The sequence below is a fragment of the Chelonoidis abingdonii genome, chromosome 4 (genome assembly GCF_003597395.2).
Source record: "Chelonoidis abingdonii isolate Lonesome George chromosome 4, CheloAbing_2.0, whole genome shotgun sequence".
Lineage (NCBI taxonomy): Eukaryota > Metazoa > Chordata > Testudines > Testudinidae > Chelonoidis > Chelonoidis abingdonii.
In genome coordinates, this window is record NC_133772.1 from 138,828,283 (window position 1) to 138,854,734 (window position 26,452).

Below are 26,452 nucleotides of genomic sequence, written 5' to 3' on the forward strand. Positions count from 1 at the left end.
GGCAGTGATTGCATGAATACACAAATTCCTCAAACACCAGTGCAAAAAAATCTAGCACCAGCAAAGGTAGCAAAAACAGAAGAAGGGGAATGAGTTTGCAAAAGTTGACTTGTGGGAGATTTCATTCCATGGACATTTTGGAGAGAAAGCTCATCAAGTTCCAGGACATTCGCCACAGAAATTTCTTTCCATCCTCAGAACAAGAAGCACCAGTGAAAGTGCTACCACTAAAAGACTGTTTCAATATCTGAGCAAGAACATAAAAAAATAAAAGAGACAAGTCTTTGGGGAATAATAAATTCCAGTAATATTCTTGCTTATTATGGTGTTGTGGACTTCCCTACTCACATCATGTCTCCTGCCAAAGAAACCCGGTAGTTACAACCACCCAAACCTGTTTTTGTTATTAACACTAAAAAAGAGAGTTGAAGTTATTAATGTGGCTTGGCAAAATGACCCCTTCTTCCCAATATTAGTATGGTATTGACATTGCTCGGACCCGCAGCTCCCCCAGGATCCATTTCCATCTTTAGAGTTACCCATGGGATCTCAGAAGATGTTTATGATTAGCCAGACACTGGATGTCACTGTTGCACTACACCAAAGAGCATGCCACTGTACGACATTCATCTGGAAAGGAAAAGCTGGAGCTGAAATAAGGGCTTTTCTTCATAGCTCGGCAAGGCTCTTGAGAGGGGTTGATTTGGAGAGCAGGACAAAGTCAATGTGATGTAGGTACCTTTTAAAGTGCACCAGGAGGGTCTACATGGGGCAGTTAGAGCGACACATATGAGCGCTGGATTAGAGAATGTGTTTTGGAGGGTCATCATAAGTAGAAGTTGAGGCCTGGCCTGAGTTTGTGAAGTATTGTCAAGGGTTAATAAGCTTTGCTTCTGGAAACTTTCACTTAACACCACAACACACACCCAGCTACAGCTTGTGTCAGTTGGGTGATAAGGTGGATAACAGTCTGCTTGCAAAACACAAGGTCCCCCACCCCCAAATGGTTAAGCACGAGAACAAGGGGAAGGCCCAAGAACAGATAAACTGAGAGAACTAGAAAACATCTGGATGTGGCAACCGGAAAAGATGACATGGTTACTATGGGTGATCTGCGTGTGACTGATAAGAAAGAAACAATTGGGGTGTTTTGGTGCAATAATGAAGTGGGGAAAGGGTTGAAAGTATTTCGGAGGGAGGGATTAGAATTCAAAATGTCTGTACAAACTGGAGAAATGGTCTAAAATAAATAGGATGAAATTCAATAAGAATGAATGCAAAGTACTGCACTTAGGAAGGACCAATAAATTGCACAGATGCAAAATGGGGAATGACTCCCCAGCAAGGAGTGCTTAGAAAGGGGTCTGGGAGTCTTAGTGAATCACAAGCTAAATATGAGTCAACAGTGGAATGTATTAGAAGGAGTGTTGTTATTCTTCTATTCTACACTGTGATGATAAAACCTCAACTGGAGTACTGTGTCCAGTTTTGGACATCACACTTCGGGAAAGATGTGGATAAATTGGAGAAAGTGCAGAGGACGGCAACAAAAGTGATTAAAGATCTAGAAAACATTACCTATAAGGAAAGATTGAAAAAAATGGGTTTAAGTCTGGAGAAGAAAATACTGAGGGGGAACATGATAAAAGTCTTCAATTACATAAAAGGTTGATATAAAGAAGAGGGTGAAAAAAATGTTCTCTTAAACCTCTGAGGATAGGACAAGAAGCAATGGGCTTCAATTGCAGCAAGGGCAGTTTAGGTTGGAAATTAGGAAAAAATTCCTAATGTCAGAGTGGATAAGAACTGGAATAAATGGCTTAGGGAGGTTGTGGAATCTCCATCACTGGGGATTTTTAGGAGCAGGTTAGGAGCAGCTTAGACAAACATCTGTCAGGGATGGTCTAGATAATATTTAGTCCTGCCATGAGGGCAAGGGACTGGACTAGATGACCTCCAGAGGTCCCTTCCAAGCGTACATTTTCATGATTCTATGTACATAGCATGAAATATATCAAATGTGGACAAGGGAGATAAGTGTTCAGTTAGGTAACAAATGCAAGAGCAAGACCAAATCTTGAGAAGACCGTTCTAGACACGCAGGTACCACCTGCATCATGGCAGTACCTTACAGGCGCGCTAACGGAGCACAGCATATGTTAGCAATGCCACAGTGCTGGGACTCATTACATGCTCTGTTTGCTTTGAAAGGAAAGGGTTCCTTTGAAGGCCACCTTAATGGAAGAGTCCATACCTAAAGCACAATCAGTGCCGCAGCACCTGCACCACCAGCGGAGAGTCAGTTGCCGAGAGGAAGAGTTTCCAAGGCACAAATGATGGGTAGGTACCTGTCATGGTGTCGGCAGTCACTGGGTACCCTCTTTCGGCCCAGTGACGCAGTGCGGATGGGCCCCACCTTAATTTCCCCCAATCGGGCGGCCAGGGGCGGCTCCAGGCCCCAGCTCGCCAAGCGCGGACTTGGGGCAGCAAGCCGCGGGGGGCACTCTGCTGATCACCGGGAGGGCGGCAGGCAGGCAGTCTTTGGTGGTGTGCCTGCGGAGGATCTGCCGGTCCCGTGGCTCCAATGGACCTCCCGCTGATGTGCCTGCGGAGGGTCCACTGGTTCCGCGGCTCTGGTGGACCTCCCGCTGGCGTGCCTATGGAGGGTCCGCTGGTCCTGCAGCTTCGGTGGAGCCGCGGGACCAGCGGACCCTCTGCAGGGACATCTGTGGGAGGTCCACCGGAGCCGCGGGACCGGCGACCGGGAGAACGCCCCCCACAGCATGTCGCCATGCTTGGGGCGACGAAATGTCTAGAGCAACCCCTGTGGGCGGCAATAGATTTGCTTTTAACAGCCTAGTGCATGGAGAAGCCAACATACACTCACAGAAGAACAGGTCCTGGTTGAGTCAGGCTTCAGGGCAGGTGCCAGTCACAGAAACGGTTCATGTGCTCCTCACCTCAGAACCCTGGTCCAACTCCCAAGTGAAGTCCGCAAGCAAAGTCTCTGGTTAGAGTGGTCTCCCAGGCTCTATCTATACTCAGAACTGTGTCAGATTCCCAGCGTGAGCAGACGAACGTGCACTAGCTCGATTAATGGTAGCAGAGCCCTGGGAGCCCAGGGAGGGCAGCAGGGAGGCACAGGCTGGCAGCACTAGAACAAGCTTTTCCCAAACAAAAACCCAAATGTTCAAGTACAAGGGCCAGATTGGCAGAGATCAGCTGGAGCCTCTGCTTTGTGTTACCGGCGGGTGTAACACAAACAGCCCCACTGGAGCCAATGGGCCAAACCCCCGGCAGCGTAACACAAACAGCCCCACTGGAGCCAATGGGCCAGATCCCCAGCAGGTGTAACACAAACAGCCCCACTGGAGCCAATGGGCCAAACCCCCGGCAGCGTAACACAAACAGCCTGTGGTAATTCAGCCTCCCAGTCCCAGACCTGGACTTTAGCGTCCACAATCTGGTCCTGTCCCAAACCTGGACCTTAGCGTCCAAAAGTCTGGGGGCTTACCTGAATCCCAGCTCCTACGCTTTTGGGTATTTGGGTGCCACAGGTCAGGAATTTAATTAGAGAGCCTGACCCTGCTTTCTCTCTCTGGTGCCCAACCTCCCTTGGTTGGGCACCAGTTTCCAATTCCTTGGATTGCTAAAAGGCGGGGGAACCCCCTGGCCCCCCCCCTCTTCTCGGTTGCCTCTTTGGTCGAAGCCTGTGAGTATTCAAGGGAACGGTTTCTCTGTTCCCAAGGATAAGCGTTTTCTTTACTTCAGGACAATTGAGATGCAAAATTGCAAAGTTGGCTTTGCCTGCCCGTGCTGCTCTTTCCCTGAAGCAAGGAATCAGCCCTCGCCTGGCTGTCCCTTTCCCTTTGTCCTAGGAAAGGAAACTTCCCACATTTTAAAAGAAAGTTTATATAAAAAAGAAGAATATACAATAATCTTGCATTAGAATCAATAAGGCTCTTGCTGAAGAGATTGAAGAACAGTGTCTGATTAAGAATAGCGCCAATAAACCGTCAAAAATTCACATAATGTGCATACACCACAGATATAATAGCGAATTTACTTTTGCGTTCCTTGGTAGCTTACAGATGTTTAGAAGAAATTTAAGATAAGTGGATTGGAGGCAAACCCTTAGTTTACTCACGCCGAGAACAAAAAGACAGCCATCCATCTTTCCGTACAACCAAAGTGCTCACAGCCGAATTTGCTTTGGGGTTCTTTGTTTACTCCAGACTTTTGGATTATATTTGAAATAAGAAGGAGTGTAGGAGGAAACTTGTTCTCACAGCACGAGAAAGACAAAAAACTCCCGAGTTTACAATTCCGCTCCTGACTTTAAACATCCAGTTCTCTATTGGGTCCCTTGGTAGGTGTTTGGTTACCTTTCAGGTAAAGAAATTAACCTTCCCTTACCTATCTGTTATGACACAGCCCCATGGAGCCAATTGCCAGATCCCAGCGGATGTACACAAAAGCCCCACTTGGAGCATGGGCAATTCCTGGCGCGTTAACACAAAGCCGCACTGGAGCAATGGTCAATCCCGAAGGTTGTAACATTACGCCCCTGAGCCATGGGCAGATCCCGGCGGTTGTAACACAGCAGTTTCCACTGGGGCAATGGGCGGATCTTGCGGTGTAACAGCAAACAGCGCCCTGGAGCCAATGGGCCAGATCCAGCGGATCACAACAGCCCCTGGGCCAATGGGCCCGTCCCCGGGCTTGTAACACAAACAGTCATGGAGCCATTGGCAGTCCCCAGCGGCATTAAACAAACAGCCCACTGGAACCAATGCGGCAAAAACCCGGCGGTGTAACCCAACAGCTCCAGGAGCCATGGGCCGATCCCGGCGGTACAAACAGCCCACTGGAGCCATGGGCCAAAATCCCCGGAGTGTGGTGTAACACAAACAGCCCCATTGGAGCATGGCAAACCCGCGGTTGTAACAAAGCTCCACTGGGCCAATGGGCAGATCCCTTGGCGGTTGTTGTAACACAACAGCCCCATGGAGCCAATGGGCCAATGCGGAGGGATGTAAACAACAGCCCCTGGAGCCAATGGGCCAGATCCTGGCGGCTCTTGTAACACAACAGCTCCACTGGTGCCAACGGGCCAGCTCCCAGCGGTCTGTAACACAACAGCTCCACTGGCCCAGGGCAGATCCGGCGGGTGTAACCAAACGCTCCCTTGGAGCCAATGGCCGATCGCGGCGGTTGTACACAAAGTCATGGAGCCATGGGCCGATCCCGGCGGGGGTACCACAACAGCTCCCTGAGCAATGGACAGTCCCCAGGCGGGTTGTACCACTACCCCTGAGCAATGACAGTCCCGGCGATGTACAAACAGCCCCACTGGAGCCAAGGGCAGATCCTGGCGGTTTGTACACAAACAGCCACTGGAGCCAATGGGCCAGATCCGCCGGCAGTGTACCAACAGGCCCCATGGAGCATGGAGCAATCCTTGAGGGTGTTAACACAACGTCCCCTGGAGGCAATGGGCAGATCTGGCGGTGTACCAAACAGCTCCTGAGCCATGGGCCAGTCCCCGGCGGGATGTACACAAACAGCTCCCTGGATCCAATGGGCAGTCCCCGGCGGTTGTACAAACGCTCCACTGGGCCATGGTCGGATTCATGGTGGGTGTAAACAACAGTCATGGAGCAAGTGGTCAGATCCCGGCGGTGTAACACAAACAGCTCCACTGGAGCCAATGGGCCAGATCCCCAGCGGATGTAACACAAACAGCCCCACTGGAGCCAATGGGCCAGATCCCCGGAGGGTGTAATGTAAACAGCTCCACTGGAGCCAATGGGCCAGATCCCCGGTGGGTGTAACACAAACAGCTCCATTGGGGCCAATGGGCCAGATCCCCAGCGGATGTAACACAAACAGCTCCACTGGGGCCAATGGGCCAGATCCCCGGCAGTGTAACACAAACAGCTCCACCGGGGCCAATGGGCCAGATCCCCAGCGGGTATAATGCAAACAACTCCACTGGGGCCTCTGGTCCAGATCCACGGCAGGTGTAATGCAAACAGCTCCACTGGAGCCAGTGGGCCAGATCCTCGGCGGGTGTAATGTAAACAGCTCCACTTGGGCCTGTGGGCCAGATCCCCAGCGGGTGTAACACAAACAGTTCATTCAGCTGGGGCCCCTGGGCCAGATCCCCAGCACGTGTGATACCCATTGTACTTCTCCATTCATGGCTGTCTGGAGCAGGTGCCAATTTCTTGGTTCCATTGAGTGTAGTAGTGAGGTGAGGCTTCAGTTACCGTGTTTGTCAAAGCCTTTGTTTTGATTTGATTTGTGATGCTAAACCCCAGTCTCTCTCCATTCCACACTTGTGCTGTCTGCTGCATTCGGGGAACAGTAGGAGAACCACACACCAGAGATGGGAATCTAGAGATCATGAGGGGCACAGAGTAGGATCCTGGAACAAGTGTTTTATTCCTCAAGGCAGATGCAAGCCAAGTACTGGGTAGCTCCATGCACCTCCTCATCCCATCTTCCACAGCGTGACCGTTACTAGACACAGACTCCTCATTATAAATGCAGGTGGCCAGTTCAGCATTTCCTCGGATGTGTAACTGTCCTCCGCCCCAGTCCTGCAGACACTCACCCACATATCTAATTTTAAACCAGTGACTGAACAGTCCCATTGACTTACATGGAATGACACCTTAAAGGGATGCATCCACCTAAGTGTTTCCAGGATCAGAGCTGGGTCTCCAGCTGCCTCTGGCAAGACTAGCCACAGAACCAGAACTGTTGCCCTTACCCCTGGAAATCAGTGTAAATAGCGCTCCATTTGTTTCCCCTGCAATTGCTGGATTCAAAACAAATTATTGGTGAGTACAAACATTCTGTAGTTGTCTTGGGTCAGAAGGGGCAATCTTCACATATGCAACTTCTATAGTTTGAAAACAGTCAGCAGTTGCACCTGCTTTGTACAATAGATGCTTTTGGACCACTGTGTCCATTCAAATTTAAGGCTTTTAAACTTGAGAGTGATTTCTGAATGCTAGAATGAAACAAATGCTGCTAAAGGTAAGCTTTACATAAGAGCTTGAAGAATCTGTGAATAATGAGATGAATGTTTAAACAGAGTTTCTGTCATTTTAATTCCCTGGGTTTTGAATTCATTGCATGTGGATAATTCCGGTGTAGCAAGTCTAGCGTAAATAGTATATCCATCTATGTTGGACAGTTGCATTTTGTTTGAAAGAGAAGACTTGCAGCGGTTTCTAAAATTGTTTTGATGGTTTATCTGCTTCCAGAGGGCACCTTCGCTTGAGGTTTGCATCTGAGACATCTCCTGGGCCTCCTGGAGACAAGCAATACACTGTTTAGCCTTTGGAGCCCACTCAGTAGAGACAATGTTGAGTAGTTGATTGGATGACAGAGAATCTTTAAAGGCAGAGCTTGTGGGGGAAACCCCACAGGTGCCCACTGAATTATAGAAATGGAGACATTGCCCACATTGCTGAGTCTGAACCTTGTTGCTGGTACTTCCTGCTGCTGAATGGGCTGGAAATAGAAAGTGTGAGCAACATGTCTTTTGTTTCTATGTCTACTGCTCCCAATCTTATTAAGAACTAAGAAATGCAAAGGCAGTGGGAAACCAGGGGAAAATAAAGAGAAAAAAAGGTTAATGGACCACAACTACTTCTAGACACTGGTTGAGCTTGGGTGGGACTTTCAGATATTTATTTTCTAGTTCAATTTGCTCATCACAATTCTGTGTAAGATGCTCCCATACTATAAGAATGAATTAATAATAATTTAACTTGTTCAGTGTTTATCTATACTCTTGAAAATGCAATCACTTTATATTAAGGATCAATTTATAAATGATTTATAAATATATAAATAACCTATAATTATAGGTTTTATAGTGCAACAGGTCCAAAAGGGATCAGTTCAGGGGTCATAGTGGATCACAAGCTAAATAATGTTGTCACACTGTTGTAAAGAAAGCTAACACTGTGCTGGGGTGTATTAGGCGTGTTGTAACAAGACACAAGAAATAATTCTTCCATGCTACTCCATGCGGATTAGGCCTCAGCTGGAGTATTGTGTCCAGTTCTGGATGCCACATTTCAGGAAAGACGGGGACATATTGGAGAAAGTCCAGAGAAGAGCAACAAAAAATAATTAAAGGTCTAGAAAACATGACCTGTGAGGGAAGATTGAAAAAAAATGTGGGTTTGTTTAGTCTGGAGAAGAGAAGACTGAGGTTGGAAAAACACCTGTCAGGAATGGTCTAGATAATACCTTGAGTGCAGGGAACTGGACTAGATGAGCTCTTGACTGGTCGCTTCCAGTTCTATGCTTCTATAACCATGGGTTATAACCAATTATCACACCTGCTACGGATGTGCTTTTAGCCATGTCTAACACATGGTACGCTTACATGTGACATGTTTAACGGCATCTATTAATAATTTTAAAACAGAAGAACGGCTGTACTTGGTCAGACCATTGGTCCATCTAACCCACTTTCCTGTCTTCCAACAGTGGCCAATGCCAGATGCTTCAGAAGGAATTAACAGAACAGGGTAATTGTTGAGTGATCCATCCCCTGTCTTCCTATTGCAGTTCTGGTAGTTGTAGGTTGAGGGACACCCAGAGCATGGGGTTGCATCCCTGATCATCTTGGCTAATAGTCATTGATGGCCCTATCCTCCCTGAACTTATGTGTTACACTCTTTGTCAATCATTTATAAGTGAAACTTTAATATAAAATCTGACTCAGAGTTCAGAATTTAGGATTGAAGAGCAAATCTAGACAAATGCATATTGTTTGATGCACAGAGTTCCAGTCTGCTCTAACATCTACAGCTATGCAAATAGTGGAAAGAAATTGTGCTATAAATATTCGTTTCCAATTGAAAGTGAATTTTGATTGACATCATTTCACGGCCATTTGGTTTTCACTTTCAGTGAACATTCAAAACTTGAGAATTCACTCTAGTAAAAATTTCTAATGAAAAGAAAATTTAGTTCAAATGCTCAAATGTTTTCCTGAAGCAAACTTCAGAGGTATATTTGATTGTAAAAATTGTATTTTAAGATGTATTTGCTAGTTACCTCAGCCATCCAAGCAAAAAACAGAAACAATGCCAACAATAAGTAATTTTTGTTTGTTTGTTTTAGAAAGCAGGCATGATCACAAAATTAAACAAAGAGTAAGAATTACTTTACGTTTTATTATGTTGCCTCTGGACAAAACAACTCAATAGCTAAAACTTATTAAATTCAATTTTAATCAAGTGCCTTGGTAGTTATACAGCTCACTGAGTTATCACTTTCGTGAGTGCCACGTTACTAAAGAACTTTAGCAGAACTAGAAACCCAGAGAAGAAGGGCAGTCTATATTCTCACAGTTTCCACAGCTTCCATTAATTCTTGATTCATTGGTTGCTGCGGGCTAGAAAATCAGCCTAGGGAACTCATTCTCTGTCTCCTTCTCTTTGGTAAATTAATGAGGAATCTCTTTTCCATTCCTCTGCAGGCAGGCAGTACATTGTCACCTTACTATTTCCACAGGAAGGAAGTGGCCCAAGAGTGGAGTAGAGCAGGATGTAACAGGACATTCATTTGGCCACTCGTCTATAGGTGCTGATTCTGAAGTCAATGGCAGAGCTCGCATGCACCAAAATGGAAAGGAACCAGACTGAGAGAGAAAGAAGCTTTCCCTGGTGGGTGAGGGGCAAACACATCAGTCCTGGAGACAAAGACTGAACCAAGAGGGAGGCAAGGAGTTGACCACACACTGATGGGGTTGTTGTCTCTATGCATCCCAAGGACGTGGCAGCTCTGAAATCAGTCTCACTGTCTATTACTTTTAACCTTTCTGGGCCTGATCCAAAGCCATTAAAGTCAATGAAAGTCTTTCCGTTGACTTTCCTAGGCTCTGGATGAGGCCCTAGAACTGCTACACCGTAGGTCTGGGATATTCAGCATGTTTCAGCTAGCCTCATCCTCCACTTGCCTGGCATTCTGTGCAGCGTGAGCCCTGGCAGCCATTTCCTATCTTCTGGCTCATCACAGACAGACCAGAACATGTGATGACGGAATGGTCAGTGGCACACCCCCTGGAGTACTCGGGGCTGAAGGCTCTGCCATGCAGCATGTCCTTCACGGGCTAGTTCACATATCTGCCATAATGTCTAGGATCCATGACTGGTCATACAGAGGCACAGAGACATTCCTTTTTTCTACATGCGGTTATTTTTATTACATAATCTTAACTAGAAGTATTCATTCATTAATAGAATTCTATTTATTTTGCATGGAATATTTTCCTTGCCTTGGACTGGGATCCCTGTTAGAGAGTCAGGGCTCAGCTCTACAGCTCACAGTGAGGCAAATCTGGGCTGCTAGGGAGTTTTGCATGTGTGGCAGAATTAGTGCTGCTTAATGCTATTTCAGAAACAAGACATCAAACCCTGTCTAGTTTTCCTCAAATGAATCATAGACGCTGAGCCCCATCCTCTTTGGAACCTCCTTTCAGGTAGTTGAAGGCTGCTATCAAATCCTTCTCACTTTTCTCTTCTGCAGACTAAATAACCCCAATTCCCTCAGCCTCTTCTCATAAGCCATGTGCCTCAGCCCCCTAATCATTTTCATTGCCCTCCGCTCAATTGTTTCCAATTTTGTCCACATCCTTTCTGTAGTGGGGGCCCCCAAACTGGATACAATATTCCAGATGTGGCCTCATCAATGCCGAATAGAAGGGAATAATCACTTCCCTCGATCTGCTGGCAATGCTCCTACTAATACAGCCCTATATGCCACTAACCTTCTTGGCAACAAGGCCACACTGCTGACTCATATCCAGCTTCTCATCAACTGTAACCACTAGGTCCGTTTTTGCAGAACTGCCGCTTAGCCAGTTGGTGCCCAGTCTGTAGCAGTGCATGGGATTCTTCCTTCCTAAGTTCAGGACTCTGCACTTGTCCTTAAACCTCATCAGATTTCTTTTGGCCTAATCCTCCAATTTGTCTAGGTCACTCTGGACCCTATCCCTACCCTCTAGCATATCTACCTCTCCCCCAAACTTAGTGTCATCTGCAAACTTGCTGAAGTGCAATTCATCTCATCATCCAGATCATTAATAAAGATATTGAACAAAACCGGCCCCAGCACTGACCCCTGGGGCACTCCGCTTGATACTGACTGCCAACTAGACATCGAGCTGTTGATCACTACCCACTGAGCCTGACAATCTAGCCAGCTTTCTATCCACTTTGTAGTTTATTCATCCAGCCCATACTTCTTTAACTTGCTGGCAAGAATACTATGGGAGATCATATCAAAAGCTTTGCTAAAGTCAAGATATAGCACATCTACCGCTTTCCCCATATCCATAGAGCCAGTTATCTCATCATAGAAGGCAATCAGGTTGGTCAGGCATGACTTTCCCCTGGTGAATCCATGTTGACTGTTCCTGATCACCTTTCTGTTCCTGTCCATGTGCTTCAAAATTGATTTCTTGAGGACCTGCACCTATGATTTTTCCAGGGACTGAGGTGAGGGCTGACTGCAATGCCATAATGGTTTTTACTCCTCTGCTCTGGGCAACGTATCTAGGGACATAGATATTTAATGTAGCTTTTCCTAGATTCGTCATGATACTTCTTTCTCTTTTAAACAACATTTTTTTCAGTCTGGTAAGAACTCTGCTCTTAACAGGACTTGAAGACAACAGCTACAAAGCATATTCCCAAATCATGACCTTTAGCGTCCAAAAATCTGGGGTGCTAGCATTTGACCCTCTAAGGCTCAATTTTACCAGCTTAGATTGATCTCGCTGCCACATGCCACAAACTCCAGGGTTTGGGTCCTCTGTCCCCAAACCTTCGCTGGAGGACCCGCAGACCAGAGAACCCTGAGCGCACAAGGGGAAATAACCAACTCCCTCCCTCTCTCATCAACCCAGACTCTTCCTTCCTGGTCTACGAGAGTATTGATCATCTCTTACACACATCCAACAGAAGCAGGTCTCCTATTCCACAAAGAGACAAACCCCAAATACAAGGAAACAGAAGGAGTCCTATCTCTCCTCCCCTTAGCTATCTTCCTCCTGGGACACTAGGAGAGTAACACACAGAGCGTAGTGTTCCTCTCTCCTGTCTTTCCTTCTCCTTAACCAGAGAAAAAACTCAAACAGGTTTAAAAATGAAGAGCTTTATATAAAAAAGAAAGAAAAAAGACATAAAAATATGCTCTGTAACAAGATGACAAATAGGTCTATGGCTTATAAGAAAAATATGAAATAACAGTCTGAGTCAAAAAGATATCCAATTTGAAACATTCAGCAGTACACCACATGTAAAGTACACCCAAACACAACATAAAACCTTATTGTTATTTACCGGTACTTACAAGTTGGAAACGAGAAATAGAAGAAAGAGCTTCTTCATAGCTGTGAGAGACAAACAAAAGACTCAGAGCCAAAAATTCCCTCCCTGGACTTTTGAAAAATCCAGTTTCCTGATTGGTCCTCTGGTCAGGTGTTTGGTTCCCTTTGTTAACCCTTTACAGGTAAAAGAAACATTAACCCTTAGCTATCTATTTATGACAACAGCAGAACAAGAATTAAGTTTTATTATTTAGTTTGGGTATTTCACTCTTTTGAACAAGTGGGTTTCCAATCCTTGGGCCTGGAAATAAACTTGCTTTTTAAAATCACTATTCAGGCATCCTTAAGAAACTGGACTCAAGAGAGTGGGATAATTTCCAAAGCACAGTAAAAGGAAAGGGAGGATTGCATTAAAAAATATTTTATTTTGCATAAATATTATGTCCATAAAGTGTTAATATATGGGTAATTTTCTCAGTCATGGAGGAAGAATGAAGCTCCTTTAGAGACTGGTTCCTTACCATGAAAATTAGCACATGGTTTAACAGGGTTTTTTTAAGTACTGCGAAGCAGCACTGGTAAAGACATGCTTGATTGTGTTGGATGATGGCATCCCTTAGTGTTCAAGTAGCTTCCCCCAGGAGAACCGAGCGCTCCGATACCATGAAGAGGATGGGAGTGAAGCAGCAGCTCTGATCACAGTGCTCATGGTCTAATCTGCCAGTAAATTACTTGCTGCAGTGTTTTTCTTTGCTCTGTTTTATCAGAACCTCCAGCGAGCACCTGCACCTAGACAGCCCCTCGAGAACCAGCTGCCAGCAGATCAGTGATTTCATTAAATTACGCAAAAGGGATCATGGTGCCTGTAGTGGGATTACCCAGGTGTTTGATGTAAAGCGTGTGCTCAAGTGCTTTGCTGGGCTGGGGCCTGGAATGGGATTAATTGTTGTGGCCTCCAAAACAAATAGTAGCAGCAGTAGCAGGCAGCATTGCTCTGAAACAGATTCACAACAAGCAGAGTCCCGCAGAAGCCAAGCAGCGAGCAGCACATGACGTAAGCAAGCATGCTGGCCCTGGAAGGCCAGGCCAGGCCCAGGGCCTGTTACAGGGCCTCAGTCCCATTAAAAGCAGTTCTTCTGGGGGCAGGCCCTGACTGAACAAAGCTCACTGAGAAGGCAGGAGCAGAATATAGGAGAGTTCTGGTCTTGGCTGAGGAGAGAGTGGGGAGATCACTTCAGAGCTGGGATTGGCTCCCCACAGGCAGGCCAAGATGGGGAGTGGCCTTGGAAGCCAGAGAGAGGGACAATTTGGATCTGGAGAGAGGACAGTCTTTTTTCAGTATGTGGCCCGAGTGGCAAAGGCCCTGGCTTCCCCCAGGGTGACCCCAACATAAGAGGAAGGATTTTAGTCCAGGGGAGAAGGAACTGCTCGGTTTATTGCATGCCACAAAACCCAAGTGTACAAAAGTCATGAATCAGAGGCCAAAAAGTGTCAGCATTTTTTAAATCATAAATGTGGGGCTGTCTTTGGCGTCTAGTCTGAGCCTTCAGGTCTCTCTCAGGCCACATTTTCAAGCTTTCCTCAGCAACCATGACAGCTAGAAATATAGTGTTTTAGAAAAGGAAACAGACATTTGACTGCAGTCCCTCCAATCCCACAGCCAGGGCTTCGAGCAACACACCAACTATTGAGAGACTCCCAATACAATTGGAAGGGTTGGCATCACTGGGCTTGCTGTGCACTTGGATTTCATTACCCAACCTGCTCAGGGTCAATGTCTCCAGGAGAAGTGAGGGACGGCCACACACCTGGCCAGGTTCTAAGTAAGCAGACCAAGTCACAGGTGGCCACATACAGAGAGTACCAACGTGGCCACATACAGAGAGTGCCATGGGGAGTCCATCCACTGCATCCAATGCAGCTGCTCCACCATGGCTGTCATCAGCATAACTGAGGCCTTGTCTGTACTGGAGAAATGTACACTTAGATCTCAGTGACCTGGCAAGCTCCTCACACCGACGCATGCCACACCACGGTGATGGTCAGGAAGAGCACTGCCAGTGGGAATGCACACGCTGGCACAGCTGGTGTTCAGCAGCTTTGACAGCTCTCTTGGCTATTTACCCCCTGAGTCCTTCACCTGCCTGCATCCGTGCCCCTATCCAGATTCCCTCCCTTCATAAACATGTCCATCTCGTGTGAGGCACACTCTAACTCTGCACCAGGACACTGAGTATTATTAAGGTTTTCCACAAAGGGGTCTGTGACGGGTTCCCCTCACAAAGCTAGCACCTCCTACTGGTCGTCTTGGAGATCAGCTCTGCAGGTCAGTACCCCCTTCCCGGTGGTGCCTCACCTGCCATCACTTCTGCTCTTGAACCCACATCATTCCAAGGACCACAGTGTCCTCTTCATGACAGTCCTCCAGCCATGCCATGATCTGCACTGCCCCTTCTGGGGACCAGGACTGCAGTTCACCTATCTAGCCACTTCTTCAGTGGTGAGTGGTGGGGAGGAACTCAGGCCTGCCCACTACCCCGAGTCATGGCCCAGGGACCTGGTAGATGGCACCATGTGCTGCTTCTCCTCCAACCCCTCAGTCTATTTGTCTGGGCCATGTCTCTGTGGGCCCCAGCACGCTCTTCTATTAGCTCTCTCTAGCTTTCCCGGTCCCTGCTGTAGCACTGCTCTGTCCAAGGTGCTGGTGCTCCTTCCTCTTGCTAGGAACTTGATCTTCCCTCCTTGAGCTCCAAGTGACTACCAATCCCGCTCTGCTCTGCTCTGCTCTGCAGCTCTTCTTATATGGACCTGCCAGGTCCTGACTGGCGGCTCCTTGCAGCCCCCCTCCATCCCCATTGGTTGCTTTTTATGCATCTTCCCGAGAGCTCTATTAACCATGGACATGCCAGTGTGGGGCAGATGCCCCATCATAACATCATTAAAGGAGAAGATAGCAGCTCCATTCCCTTGCCACATATTATGCCCAGGCAGTGGAAGCAGCAGCAGTGGCTCCAGGCACCAGTGCTCAAAGGCAGAAATTCGGTGACAGATACACCAAAGCCACGGGACCAGTGGACCTCCTGCAGGCATGCTGCCGAATCTGTGGGACCGGGGATCTCCTGCAGGCAAGCAGCTGAAGGCAACCTACCTGCTGTGCTTGGGGTGGCAAAAAAGCTAGAAGCGTCAAAGAGTTTTGTGGCACCTTATAGACTAACAAACATATTGCATGCGTCTGACGAAGTGGGTATTCACCCACGAAAGCTCATGCTCCAATACGTTTGTTAGTCTGTAAGGTGCCATAGGACACTTTGCCGCTTTTACAGATCCCGACTAACATGGCTACCCTCTGATACTTGAAAAACGCTAGAGCTTCCCCTGGGAAGCAGCAATGAGAATGAGCGGATATGAGGTAATAGAACATGTCTAGTTGGTACAGCAGAGTGATGCAGAGGAGTTGCTGTCAAAGTTTTTATTTCCTTGCTTTTGTGAGTTTAGATTGATCCTTAATCTTTTTTTTAAATTGCATGACATTAATATTTGTAAAAAACTTTACTAATTTAATTTGCCTTCTCGCTGCTACATGGTGATGACTCACTCTCACTAGGCTATTGTTCACAGTATGCAATAGTGATATGTGGTGTTTGTCACAGCAATTTCGTTAGTCTGGTTTTAGATCTTGATACAGAATATCAATATATTAACATTTCTACTGTAAAATGGGGCTCGTGATTAACAGATCTCTAAATAGTACTGACATAGCAGTATCTTTCTCCGTTGAAAACATCAAGCAGCAGCCATAGCCTTCCATTAACTAAAATGGATTTTGGTCAATACTTAGAATTTTTCTACTACAAAGCAAATTTTTAAAAAATCAGTAATTAAGACGGAAACATGAGAACTACTTGCTGAGTGACTTTGATTTTGATACATGGAAATGATTAACTTGGTTCATGAATCTGATACCTTTATGAAGTAAAGTTATTCAGATTGTAAACTCTTGAGGCAGGAGATCTTTCTGTTGTATTTGTACAGCCCCCTAGTACCGGGGGGGCTGATGTCTCTAGGTGCTACCACAGCACACACCCACACAGACAAAATGCAGACTTTATATACATCATCCTGTGCTTTGGAGATACTTCTCCACTGCTCACATAGGTTCCCATTCTCCACTTTCAGTAATGGAGACTCCTTCTAAGCTCTCTAATGATTCCCTCCCAACTTGGCAATTCTCATCAATTAGGCAATTTCTGGACCATTTCTTAGTGTTGTCTATTTCTCCATTGACTTGTGTAGTTTCTCTGGAACCCGCGTTTCTTTGTTTGGCTGTTCACATCGGTTTTCTTGTCGATTATTTATTCGTGCTACAGATCATTATGAGACTTTCCCTAAGTGGGAAATAAGTCTTCCTGCAACATGACTGTGTTCAAACATCACTTTCTCACTCCCCATGGCTCTCCCCATGTGTTCTCAGTCTCACCTGATCTCTGTAGTGAAGGCAGGAAGTGTAGGTTCCTGGAACTCTTAGCCTGTAAGGGCAGTGAAGACATGGTTAAGGAGATGGATTCTGTTCTAACTGACACATCATCAGCAGAAAAGATTCATGTGCTGGGCCAATTCTGTCCTCAGTGAGAGCCTTGCAATTATCCTGCATTGCTCCCTGGATTCCTTTTGCTCAAATTTGGCTTGGAATCTTTGTCCATCAATTGATTATTATCTTCCAGAACAAAGAGAAAAGTGATAGCAACAAACCAGGTAAATACAAACCAGTGAAGGGCTCCAGTGGGACAATCCCACTCTGAGTTGGCCAGTGATTTGCCCTGAGTAAGCTAGAACACAACTTCGTTCTCTGGGCAGCGCTGTCACTCTGATAACCCCGGGTGGTCAGAGCTAAGGACATTTGGGCTATGACCACAGCTTGTTTTTAGAGGTAACGTAACTGCATGATTGATAAAGGAAACAATAAAGTGCAAGGAACCTGTTAGACTCCACAGCTCCCCCCTCCCCCCCCCCAGCAATATAGCCTGGGTGACCAGAGCATGTTCAATGAGCTCCAAGACAATCTATGTCAATAGCTGTTTAAAATTGGGTACATTTGGCCCTCTGCCCATGCTAGAACTTTTCTCCCTCCCTCAACCTCATCCTCATGTAGGAGGGCAAAGAGAAACTGGATAATATTAGTTACGAATCACCATGAAGCCAGAAGGGCAGCCACTGTACTGAACACCACCTCGCCTGGTACCACCTGCTGAGCCCTAAGGGCCAGCCAGAAAATGCTGCATTTTTACACCTCCGTGTGCCTTGTGACAGGCTGTAATTAAAGCATTAAATGTCACTGCTAGAGCTGGTTTACCAGGTAATTAATGACGTTGTTGAAGTGGCCTTTCTGCATGACTGCTTCAGAAGGGAGATGGGAGAGCGAGATGGTCTGGGAACATCTAAGGCACAATATTTAAAGAGGAAAGTGACTGTTTGCCTCCATAATCTCCTCTGAACGAAACTGCAAAATACAGCTCCCAAACAGGATTCAAACACACTTCACAAGTAATGACACAGTGACTAAGGCTTTGCAATAATTAGGCATCAGAATTGCACTGGGAGGAATTAACTGGAACATAACTTTAACTATGTTGGGTTGTGGGGGAGCCAGGCATTTCAAAGGAGATACAGAGCAGCAGCTTTTTTCTAAAGTAAGGCTCTAGCAATGTGCACGTTGTTAGCAATGAGGCTGATGAACCATTGGCCCAGCTTCCCTCAGGGGGAGCTGAATTCTGCAATGGAACTTTTCGCTCAGGACTGGCTGACTTCTCAGAAGAGATGCTCTAGCTCCTCCAGAAGCATCCGATGAATCCCTCCATCGGTGAAGGAAGTTCCCCAGCCCGTGCTATGCAGGAGGCTCTGTGGATTTTGGCGTGAAGACAGGGAGAGCTTGTTTTCAAACAATGACATTATGTTTTTCCTTAGGCCCTCATAACACAGCTCACAAAGTCCTGGCATCCAGAGCTCCCCTGCCAAATGGCACATGACCATGACTTCCCCACCACCAGCCCCAGCCCTACGTGCCAGAGCAGCGGCTCCATACAGAGCTGAGGGCAGCTGAGCACAATGACTCTCTAGGGTCTGAAAACCTGTGAAGTCTCCGAGGGGCCAGTTCTGCCCTCACAAGGGTGTGCCCAGGCCCCACAGCATCATCAATATTTTCATGCGCAGCCAGCACCGCAACCAGCGTCACACCACCGATATGTGTAATGACGCTGTGCTGATTGACGGCCATGGAAGAGCTGGTCTCTGATGTGCAGCCAGTGACCTGCCTGCTCCCTGCCGTGCATGGCCACAGAACGGCAGCTGTGGAACTGAATGACGCTCTTAAATTTGAACAGCGCCATTCACACTGGAAGTACCAGGTTGACAGACAGGCTGTAAGGTGGGCTTGCTCCTGCAGGGTGCAGCCACCCAGGGCTGAGAGATACCCGCTCGCCCATAGTTTAGGATTGGTTAAGGCTAGTCAGAGTGAGCAGGGTCATTCTCTTCCCTCACAACTCCCTGTGGACCTCTCAGTTTCCAGCAGCCTGTTTGTAAGTACAGCCCAGTAAATTACAGCATGTCTGTGTGCAGACAGGACTCCACAGGGGATGCTGCTCTTTATCCTCGGTGATGAGAGGAAGCTGTATGCTGTGCCTGTCTGTCCATCCGTTCCTGCGGCCCTTTGCTGGAGGGCATGAGCCCTACTCAGTGTGTATGTGCATCCACGTGTGTGTGTGTGCTGCCCCCTGCTGGAAAGTATACATCCTGCTCTGTGTGTGTGTGAGAGCAAATTCTTACACGCAGATACCCTGGACTCTCTGAACGGCTAACCAGCTTTTTAATTTCTCTCATGATTAACCACCAGTCATCACTGACTGTCCTTTGTCATAGAATCATAGCAAGGTAGGGCTGGATGGGACCTTGAGAGGTTACATCCAGCCCCCTGTGCTGACACAGGACAAGTAAATCTCGACCATCCCTGACAGTGTTTGTCTGACCTGTTCTTAGAAACCTCCAGTGATGAGGATTCTACAACCTCCCCTGGCAGCCTATTGCCGAGCTTAACTATCCATAGAGTTAGAAAGGTTTTCCTGATACACACCTGACACCTCCCTTGCTGCAGATTAAGCCCAATACTTCTTGCCTGGTCTTCAGTGGACATGGAGAACAATTGATCACTGTCCTTTCTATAACACCCCTTAACATCTTTGAAGACTTATTAGCCCCCCCGCCCAAGACTAAATGTGTCCAGTTTGTTTAGCCTTTCCTCATCGGTTGGGTGTTCTAAACCTTTCACGATTTTTGTTGCTCTCCTCTGGACTCTCTCCAATTTGTGCATATCTTTCTTACAGTGTGTCTCCTTCTCCCCACCGCCATACTCCAGCTGAGGCCCCACTATTGTCTAGTAGAGCGCAGCAGCTACCTCCCATGTCTTTCACATACCCAGAATGGTATTAGCCTTTTGAGCAACTGCATCACATCGTTGACTCATATTCAGTTTGTCATCCACTATAACACCCCGATCTTTGTCAGCAGTACTTCCGTGAGCCCGTTATTCCCCATTTTGTAGTCATGGATTCGATTTTTCCCCCTAAGTGTTGTACTTTGCGCTTGTCTTTGCTGAATTTTATCTGGTTGTTTTCAGATCAATTCTCCAGTTTAACAAGGTTGTTCTGAATTCTAATCCTACCCTGAAAAGTTATCAGCTCCCTTCTCACTCTTCCCTACCCCCAGCTGTCTTCTCTGCCTGGAAGCTGGGTGGCTTTTGAAAACGTCTTCTGGCAGGAACTCTTTCTGTCTTTCCTCTGGTCTCACTCTGGCTTTGACTGAGCTCTCCCTTCTACAATGGTGAACTGGGTCATGGTAGAACATGTGTTAGCTGATGACAGAAGCTCTGGTATTTAACATCATGTCAACTCGTAGTACTTCACCCAAGTGTCCTTGACCGTGCTTGGGGTGAAAACTTGGCCCCACTGCAGTCAATGGAATAATTGCCATTGGCTTCAATGGTGCAGGATTTCACCCTAAGTGTGTCACATTGTGTTAGTTAATATTGGTTTTAACATGACCTCTTCATCTAGGAAGATGAACCCCTTTTCTGCCTCAAGCCCCTTCCTTGTCCCCCAATCCCATCATCTGGCTCCTCTCTCCCTCACCTATCAGCACTCTCACCTCTTTCTTTCTGCTGTTATTATCATGACACTTATTATTTGTGTTCTGTAGCACCGAGGAGCTCGAGTCATGGCCACAACCCCACTGCACTAGGTGTTGCACCAACACAGAACAGGAAGATGCTCCCTGCCCCCAGGAGCTGACAACCGAAGTGTAAGACAGGAAATAATAGATGGCCACAGACAGAGAGGGGAGTACAAATGAACAGTGAGCACACACTCCTAGAGCCTGCCACCTACACCCTCACCTGCCCACTCCATGCCAACAAAGCTTCAGTAAGTCTCTAACGATCTCCCACAGCTACATCAAAGGTGTTCTCCACTGTGGTTAATGAGTTCTGTTACCTAGGGAGGATGGAACCCATGTGACGTCCTAATAGCAATGAGAGATAGCTGACCCCTGTGCCATGCACTGGGCCGAGAAGGAATTCATATAAGAGGGAACAGTTTTCCATCTCCAAACTGTCCCTACTCCAAGGCTGATGAGCCTAGTAGGGTGACACTTATATTCACATGTATGTGTCTATCCTGGGAAAAATCAGTCTATTCCCCTCCCTATCTGCACTCTGTAGCCATCCTGGGGGTTTCTGAGCACCACTCCAGCCAGGCTGCAAAGTGAGACAAGAGAATCCATGGCGAGCGAGGTCTTTGGAATGTTCCTATGTTGTGTTAGCACCGATTTGCTTTTCCTGGTGTGCACATGAAACATCACGCTGTATATCAGGTTCCTGGGTAAGGCCTGGTCGTTGGCTCAGTCCAGCTGTGGCCATTTACTGCCTTTCTTCACCAGCTTTTCCTTGTTTCCCCTTTCTTGCCCAACTTGTGTGTGTGCCAGCCCCTCCGGGCACTGAGCCACTTTACTTTAATTTTAATTTCTGCTTTATGAATTCTACAGCGTCCTAGATACTTTTATGAGATGGGAACTTTATATGCAGATGAAATAATAAATAGTCATGAAAACCTTGAAGCAAAGGCTTACAAAGAAAGATTTATGCAATATTATAGCTGGAGTGCATAGAGCTTTATGACTACAGCATGCAATATATTACACATCACTGGATTTGGACTCAGCAATGAGGCAAAGTGGTGTATTCTTTCTTTATTGCTCAATGTGACTAATATGCGTAGAATAATTGAATTGGAAAGTGTAAATATTAGCAGATACATAAACAAATAATGTGTTACGGCTGGACATTATAAGTGTGGTGGTAATATCCATGTGATCGATTGCATTTATCATGCTTTTTGCCTTGCCTACATGCGGCCCAGGAATCCATCTCCCTCAAGAGTTAATTCTGACAATCTAGAAGCCTAAGACACTTCCAACATCTGAAATCAGTCTGACGAAAAGATACTTCCTCCTTTACCCTCCCAATTAAGTTTGCTTCACTCATGGAAAGGTGCACTCTTGAACCGCAAAAGCTATTTTTGGTCCTTTTAAGAGGTGTTTTAAATGAGCTAGTTACAAATTCTCTCCTATTGAGTCCTGAGTTGTTGGACTCATGGTATAATGTTACCTGGCAGTCTAGCCAGATGAATACAAAAAATAGCTTCAATAAAATCGAAAACTGTCCCAAACTATTCTAGAATCCTCCTTCTGTATTGTATGTGGTTTATGTGATTATCATCTGTGACAACCTGCATAACACGCTCATGGCTTGACCAGTCATGAGTCAGATAACCATGCCAAATGCATAGCACACATTTATGACATAATGGTTACACGTGTATATTCACAAATAGAAAAACTCTGCTCACCAACCTAAATTCAAAGATCAAGCAGTGAGCAGCTAAAGTATTTAAGCAATTCCCCAACACAATATAATCCTTCACCGTTTGCCACCACCCACTCCAATTTACATTGACACAGCCTTCATAGCTTTCCTTCAAATTTGCTAACACATATATGGTCTGCATCATTAGAACCACACTACCTTGTCACCAAGGGTAGATTTGGCCATACTGTGCTGGCCATGTAAAATTCCATCTCTCCCGCAGAAGAAAGCATTTATCCAAGGAATTCAAGGATGGCCAACACTCTTCATATTGTGGGAAAGGAGGAATTTTAAAAGATCTAAGCCTGTCTGCAGTAAGTGCGATTCGAGTGAGTGAAGGTTAGAATAGCCTTTAGCTTTACAGTCAATGACTTCTGAGGGTTTAAAGTTCTAACATAACATTGCATCAACATAAAGTTTCTTATTTAGTTGCAATAGTAAAAGTTTGTGCTCTATCTTTGAAAGAAAAAAGCATCTTCTGGTTGGTTAAACAGACAAAGGCTATATTTTTGTCTTCAAAATTCTCATTAGATCAAAATTAATACAATTGCTTATAATAGACTCTAATACTAATTCCTCAAATATAACATTAATTTGAGCTGATGGTATATTAGGAGCCAAAACTGAGATAAAAGCTGGAGACATTCTATGCGAGTATGTGCTTGCCTCAAAGTATAATTTTTTTAATTGCTAATTACCTGATATTTTGCATTTTACAGATAAAGTCCCCATTTCTCATCCCCACAAAAGCATTTCAGAAGATTAATTAGCTCATCATTAATAAATAATTAAGCATTTTATCTGCTCATTGCCCAAAAGCAATTGTAAATTTGATGTTACTAATTTGATGTCCTGCGAACAGCACTGCTTGAAGAATTTTTTTGTAAATCAGGCTTATGATATATTTGCTGCAGTTTGCTTGTCTCTCATTTCCTTGTAATTGTTGCAAACTACAATCCCATTACATGAATTATGTGCACCATCAGAGAAAACAGGAGGGCCAGCATTCACCCCTTAGTGCAGCCTTTCCAGAGGGGAGTTGACCAAGCACTGTGCTGCAGGCGAGAGCAGGGATCATGGAGGGCCCTTGCAGGAGGGGTCTTGAGTCTGAGTGGATCCAGCTCGATCAGCTTCAGTAATTAGCATAAGGCGTGGGGCCTATGAACTTTGAACAGATAAATGGCCCAGATGAAAATCCCAACTACTGGGGAGCTGAAAATAGAGGGTTTAAAGAGAAGTTCTGACCACAGTTACATGACCCAACCACAAGTGTGTTAGTGCAATGAACTGATCAGGTACATGAGCTACATCCCCAGCTATCTAACCACAGGAGAGCCCTGGCAACAAATTGACACATATGATAATAAGTTGAGATCACTGATATACTCACCTATAGGAGAAGGACACCACAACATTAGTAAGATGAAGAAATACATATAAGGAAAAGGGGGAAAATACCCTACTGAATATGCATCAAACATAGAGACGTCAGTGTAATGTATTATAAAAGTGGCATCCCAGCCTAGTGGCGGTAGAAGAAGATGTAGCCCTTGGGAGGTGCCAGGATGATGGTCACTGGTGATGATGGGGAAGGTGATGATGGTGAGGAAGCTGATGGCTAACATTTCAGGTTGGTCTACTGGAGAAAGTGTGAGTGTATGGACGTGCAGATGTACATTCTGTAGTATCTCTATCTCCCCTACTGAGCTGGGGTGTTTGTGACTGTGCTAAATGTATTAATGAACTATATTTGTGAATATAAAACAGTTCCTATAGTGTGAGTGTTGCACTGTGCACATCAGGGTTCCCAACTAGATAATACTTTGGATAATACTGGGCCTGATCTTGGGGCAAGAACCTGTCAACCCTCAAAGTGATAACTAGGGATTCTTCAGTAGTCAATATAATTAATGCATGATCTATAGACGGGCTACAGGTAAGGACCTGATGTGCCTTTTGCAGATACGTATTTGGGCCTATGATATCTCACACAAGCTGCTTGTTTTCACTTTCAGAGCCTGTCACAGTGTGTTCCCATCCTGCTCCTTGTTTCATAGATTCTTAGGTTCCCAGACCAGAAGGGACCATTGTGGTCAGCCTGTCTGACCACCTGCATGACACAGGCCAGACACCAGCCCCACAATAATTCCGACAGCAAAGCTATTGGAACCTTTCGTCTCTCATTCAGCATCCAAAGGATGATCCCCACCCCCACTCACCCATGGCACCAGCCTCCACTTGTTACATCTTCACATAAGCACCTTTATGCTTTCTCTCATGTTGCCCCTCACATTTGGGAGGAGCTCCCCATAAACATCTGCAACACTGGCCCCCTAGCCAACTTTCAATCCCATCTGAAAAGTCTCCTTTGCCCTGCCGCCTACAAAACACTTGGCATCAGGCTGCTGGCATGTGGAGACCACGGTCTAGCCTCCTGGCCAAGTGTCTCGTTGTTTGCTTGTACTCCTCCAGTTCTCTGAATCCATCTACTGTCCCTTGTCTTAGCATTAGATTGTGAGCCCTTTCATGCAGGGACCCTCTTTGTTCTGTATCTGAACTGCCTCACCGGTACCCTGAGAATCCACACATGCTTCCTTGTACACCATCCCCAGGAATAGAGGTATTTCAGGCTTCATGAACCGTGTCGCTAACTCACACCTGTGCAGGCTCACTGCCTTCAGCAAGGTTTCACAGGTGTATCCGAGTCACATTACCACACAAGATCGTTGATGATGTGTGGGAAGGGACAGAATCCAGCTCCCTCTCTCTCCACCCTCCTCATTCCCACAACAAGCCGCCTGGCTCCGAATGCTCGCAGACAGGACTATTGATTAAAAAGGCATGTCATCCACATGTTGTATCCACATGAATGGTCGGGATTCCCTGGATGTGCAAACTGGCTGCTGCTCCTTCTCCTCTCTGGGCAGTGGGACATCATGGAGGGCACCGCCCCTTGTGCTGGTGTGGCTGTGGGAACTCTCTGCTGCTGCAACTCTGGACGAGCACTGCCCGGAGTACTCCCGAGGTCACTGATAAAATCATCGGCCAGAGCAGCCCCCTGCCTTCTGGGGCGAGGAAACCTGGGCAAGAGGATCCTCCCACATTGTTCAGTTGGGGGGACATGGAAAAGGCTGAACCCCACTGCCCAACCTGGCAGATCTCCCACATCTGCAGGAGGCCCTGAGCCTCCACACCAGTTCTGCTCCTTCCTGGCCCCAGGCAGCACAGCTCATCAGAGCCACCTACCTGAGATCCCTCCTGGCTACATCCTCCCCGGGAACTCTGCCAGTGTAATCCCCTCCCAGGGGACCTGAGCTGCTGTAATCAGGGTTTTCCATATGCACTGCTGCTGACGTGTTCTCATGACACAAGGTAAGACTTGAAAACCACTTTAGGAACAGCTGCTACTCCATGCTCAGTGCTTACAGCATGAACCAGAAAAGTGTCTCCCGTTTGCACCGGGACGTGACCTCCTGCACTGCTACTGACATGCCAGGAGGGGGTGTAAAATAAACATATAACAAATGTAACATAACATTCAACATGAGATTTCAACGTTTTCTGAAATGAAAATTTTCCAAATCAGACATTTTGGGGAGTTTCAGTTTCACAGGAAATGGCAACATTTGTTTTTTCTCAAAGTTCATAATTTCCCATGGAACAGAAATTCCAGATTTTGACCAGCTCTAATCAGGGTCATATTTGACTTCACAGAAGGGGCTGCTGACCCGAGCAGGCTGAGAATATTGCTCTAGGTCTCAGCTGGGTAGCCTGGTAGGGGCAGATTCCCACACAAAGCAGTGATGGCTGTGGTGCACATAGAACTGTGCTACCATCCATGTCTATTACCGGTCACACAATGCTGGGTGTAACTGCAATGTGGTAGGCCCTAAAAAAACAAACAAACTTATATCTAGCTTGGCTACACTATGGCTACGGGGCTCAGTGGTGGCAAAGTCTGCACCGGGGTCACTGGTGAGAGAGGGTGTAATAAGCCTCTGTCCCAAATCTGGACCTTAGCATCCAAAATCTGGGTGCTTAGCATGAACCTCCAAGCTTAATTACCAGCTTGGATCTTCTCTCACTGCCACCAATCAGGATTCTGAGTACCTGATAAA